Raw genomic sequence first — 5,208 nt, 5'->3', positions numbered from 1 at the left:
TCCTTTGCTGTCTGATTTCTGAAGGGGTGCTGTCCTTACTGTGTGGAGCATGTCACAAGGGAGCAATAATTCATTTTTTGAAAAATTAGTTAGCAAAAAACGGTATTTTGGGTTTAGGTTGATGTCATCTCATTGGTATCAGCTCACGCGTATGCTGTTTGCAAACAAAAATATGGTATTTCCACCAGCCAGTCCAGCATATTCATCTGAAAATCTAGCTTGTTCCTTCCTCTTGCACATTATCACTGTTGATAAAGATCCTGTCCTCGGCATGCTTTTTGTGGCACGTCCATGACCCACACTGCACAGGTAGGTCTGCGTAGATGTTAGTGAATAATGTTGCTAACAATAGGTGAGAGGTAGCTGGCATTTAGCGTCTGCTTACCTTTTTGGATGGTTCCCTGCTTTTTAAAATGACTTTCATATGAAAGTGTGATTTGCTGAATAGTAACTATTCCAATATCATCTACAGTGTGGGCCATGGCCTTAGCTTTTCATGGCCTGGTTTTGTTTCTGCTCTGAAACAAAACAAAAACTTCAACGAAAGATTTGTCAAAGCATAAATAAATATCAGTGTTGCCCATGTTCTTTTCAGAGAATGAGTAAAGTATATGGTGATGAAGATAACGATGTTGACCTTATACTTAAGCTGCTGTTCTCATTGTTGAAAAAGGATGATTTCCCTTCTCTGTGCTTCTTCTCCCTAGTTCTGGGGACCAGGATACTCAACAAAAGACAAGAAATCTGGAAGGGTGCACTGTCATCTTAACATCCCTACTGATTTTAAATATGCTTAAAATCACCCTCAAAAGTATAGACCCATCAAATTCATCGAGCAGTCACAAGCAGAAAAGAACTTCTTTCTGATCCTAAATTTGGCATTTGTTTAATTGTGACCAGTGAGCAAGAGACCAACCCAAAATTCAGCCAGGAAACTTCTCTGGAGTAGGTGAAGAACCAGCTTCTTGCATCAAGGTCCAACCCAATTTCTTGCTTAATTAGGTGGAGAGAGAAAAGATTGATTTTGAAAATATGAATAATCATTAGTCTGCAACACCTTCCAGCCATCACCTGTCCGTCTTCTTGGTTACAGTCCTGAAATCCAGGCTGGATGCCGAAACTGGCCACTTCCCATCCCATCAGCTACCAGCCCCTGTGGCTGCAGTCCTCAAGGCCAGGTCTGGAAGGGGCCATGGGCTGGGTGACCTCCAAGGCACAAACCTGTGTGGAGCGTCCCCCCTCGTTAGTTTAGGGAGGTATTTGAAAGCACAGTCCCTCCCTTTGTAGGTGCCGAGGTGGGGTGTGACAGCCACCACGGCACCAGGACATGGGTAAACCCCACTGCCTGCCACTGACCAGGCCCAACCAAGAGCCTGCTGACTGGGTCTGCCCAAGGCCTCATTAGAAGAAATGCAGATAATTTTACTTGTTTTCTAAACCAGAAGAGAGTTTCTCAATGTGATCCAACTGAACGGTGTTAAAAATCCTTTCTCATCTCTTTAAGTGGCTCAAATTCTACTCCTAATTAAATTCCCATTAATGGGAATGCCCCAAGCCTCTTGGGTTAATTGACTTTGATAACAGAGCTGAAGTAACTAAAATACACTCAGCATCTCACCGAGGTGGGGTTTGTTTCAAAGTGCATTAGTAGTCAAGCCTTCAGGTACACACCTGATCTTCTAAATGAACCTGGTGTTTTGTGGCTCTTAGCAAGCCAGACGATCTCTGCTTCGTGCAGTGTGTTCTCCGTGGGGCTCAGAATAGCTCCCTGTGAAAGCTTGGCTCAGAAAAACCTACAATCTGATAAAATGTATAGATTTATTGTGAGTTTCCAGCCAGGTCAGGGCTGAGTTCTAGACAGGAAATGGTTTTGGTTTTCTGAAATGTTAGATGATTTGGCCAATACAAACCAAACACAAGCTGTCACCAGTTTGCTAAGAAGTCAGATGATGGCACTATCAATGCTGTTTTTGAGACTGATAAAAGACTCTTTTTAATATGCTACTGTTGCACTGTTTTTTCACCTCTAAACTGATTTATGGATGTGAGTCTCTCTAAAATAGGTTGCGAACCAATTCACACAGATATGCTTAATGCTGCTCTGCACTTCCCTTTTTTTTTTTTCCAAAGCAGAAGAGAAATGAGCAGCAATACTTTGCTACAGATAGAGGATTGAGCTGATAATGTCAGCACTGGCAGGCCAGATAAGTGAGAGCGACAGGACCACCTCTAGAAACAGCGGCATCTCATGGAGGCAGAGATGCTCCAGGACTCCAGAGATGCCCGTTGGATTCCCCGTCTGACTGTGGTTTTCCCCCACCTGACCTGAAGCAAAAGCTTTTGGTTTTGGTTTCCCCTCTCCCATTTCTCCTTTTGCAGACTGAAAATTAGGGAACTTGGCAGCTGGAAATGTGTTTGACATGAGTGGGAAAAGGGCTTTTTGTTTTAAGTGTGTTGTCTTGCACATTGCTTTGAGCACTTCTGTTGGGTTTAATTTACTGTTCTTCTCCTGGCATCCTGTGCCATTGCCTTCGGTCAGTGAAGGCCTCTCACTCTGCTTGAAGTAAAGAAGCTAAACCAGACACACCTCACTGCTCTCCCTGTGCCACAGAAAGGGAAACTGAAGCATGAAGGAAAAGGAAACAACACCCGCAATATAATGGGCCCACTCAGAGGAGGAAAGGAAACTGCAAAACGGGTGAGGGTGGTCCTGGGCTACTCAAAACCAGGCTCAGTACCCGAGTCTGAAAGAAAGACCTCTAAAGGTGCAAGCAAATCCCTAAAGGCTACCTGCAGGCAATCCTCATGGCTGGAAGAGACAGGGCCATTTGAAGTATTATTTTTATTGACAGAAGGTAGTTCTTCTTTAGGCTCCTTTCCTCAGGCTTGCACAGGTACTGCTGAGACGATGCTGCAAACCCAAGACAAGTGCTGGAAGTCCTCCCATCCGCCATTCACAGCCTCGTAGTGAAATGTTTGATAAACCTGTCCAGTGTTCGGGAGTGTTTTCTGGTGAGGGAAACCAGCATGAGCTGCCCCAGCCATCCAGGCCACATATTTTTTTCAGAGATTTGGCACAGAAATTCAGTAAAAGTTCTGATTCTACAAATCGCATTGGAGGGTAAATAGCACCAAGCTGGCAGGTGGTACAGGGGCTGTAGAGCCCGGGGAGGATTGGAAGCATTTTTCTGGTGCCGGCTGCTATCAGACTTTGAAATGGCACCTGGAAACGTGATGTAACTGCTAGCAACTTGGCAAAAACAGTGCATAATGCGATGGGAACTACAGCGCTCAAAACCAGGCAGAGCTAGTCATAGCGCCCACTACGATGGAAAGGGCTCTCCTAGCCCAAGGGTATCCTGATGTCCATCAGAGGGTATAAATAGACCTTGAAGAGGGCAAAGACAGCAACTTGGAGGCATTCCCTGGCACCTCCTCAGGCTGATGTAAGCCCGTGTGCTGACCGGCTCCGCAGCAGCCGAGGGAATCCTGGTGATGGATGCGTGGCGCTTCTCCAGCACCCTGTCACCACAGACCGCCCTGCACCGTGGGGGGACGGGGCTGCCCGGCTGGGTTTTCTCCCTGCCTTCATTCCTGCTGCTTTGAGTGGCACCTACAAACCTGCCAGGATCAGGCCCTAGGGCCTGGGACAGGTGCCATTATAATTGCATTAATCAAACATCATTAAAAGACTGTGTTTTTTTCTTAACTTTCCTGCAGACAGTTCATTAAAGTAATTACTCGCATCAGTCGAACGAAGTCACTGCAACTGAAGTCTCCGGTGGTGTCCCAGAATGACAGACGCTGACAAGCGTGGTCATGCATCGGCCCAAATCCTTGTGCTGTCTCTGGCTTTGTCTGTGTGCCCATCCATCCATCAGGCCAGACGCCCCCATGGACTCCAGCTGAGGACCTCCGTCATCCCTCTGTCTGCCCACAGGATCTTTCACAACATTTCTGCGGGTGAAACTTATTTTATAAAGCTCTTCTCGTCTGATCCCACAGTCTTTATTACTACACATCCCTATCCTGGTCCAATTGTAAGGTTTCGTTTAATCCAGCTGCTATGTTGGCTCATTCACCTTGGAGAAGAAAAGCTGCCCACAGAGTGACCTTCATCTTCATCCTGCTGCTTCATTCAAGCAGTTTAGAGGGACAGATAGAGCCTTCTGGGCCAGGCCAGCATAGGTGGCACTGCCCAGGTGGAAAAGTCACGGCACGAAGGGATCTGCCCAAAGCACTGCAGGTGGTGGTCACCAAGAGAGCCAGGAATAGCGCCCAGGAGGTAATGTTGGCCTCAGGGGGATGTGGGCAAGGTTAACATGGCAAATGAAAACAATCCCTCTGAAATAAATGTGACCCATAAAACATAAACATTGACTAGCCATAAACAGCATTTACTATTTACAGCATCAGAGCACAAGGATATTTGCCAGCCATTTGCAGCTTAAAGGATAAACAGTGGTTCTTTTGATCTTGAGTTGTCAAAAGGGCTGTATTTAAAGCCATTCATTTCTCCAAAGTCTTTCACCCTTTACATCATTTGTTTTATACTTTATACTGATCCCACTGCTGTAAATATCACTTCTGCAGTACAGTGGTGGTGCAGTAAATAACTTTTCTGATAATGAAGCAGACTGGGAGGGAGTCCTCCACTCCCCGTAACTCATACAGAAACACTGTGGGGATAAAACATGGGAACCGGAGCTTTAACTAAATGGCAGCTTTTGTCACTGTTTCTCTGAGTATTTGAAAAATGGAGGCTGTGAATCCATCTCAGAAACACTCACATAGGAACATCAAAGGAAACCTGAAAAAGACAGAAAAATTGCTGAGTATTTTGCTAAACGTAGGAGTTTTCTGGTGGCTGGCGGGCAAGAAAGCTGTGTTTACTACAACCACCACGTTTGTTTAGAGTGAAATAAAACTCAACAGTAAACTACTCAGGATTTGGCTGCTTGTCTCTTCCCAAGTGCTCTCCTTGCTCCGCTGCCTCCATGGCCAACTGGCGTGACTTAGTTGCGAGACTTAGCCACATCGCCAGATTCCCTCTAGGAATTTACAGCCCAGGGCTACAAACACTGTGCTTTCTTTTTAAGGAAAATCCAACATTTTAAATGTCTTCTGTCTGAACCCTAGCGGAAGTTTGGAAATGTCCTCACATCCCAGAGGTCTGATTTCCTTTTTCGCACAGAAAACCACCCCCTT

This window comes from Cygnus olor, chromosome 23 (assembly GCF_009769625.2).
Source record: "Cygnus olor isolate bCygOlo1 chromosome 23, bCygOlo1.pri.v2, whole genome shotgun sequence".
Lineage (NCBI taxonomy): Eukaryota > Metazoa > Chordata > Aves > Anseriformes > Anatidae > Cygnus > Cygnus olor.
This window is presented reverse-complemented; position numbering follows the sequence as displayed.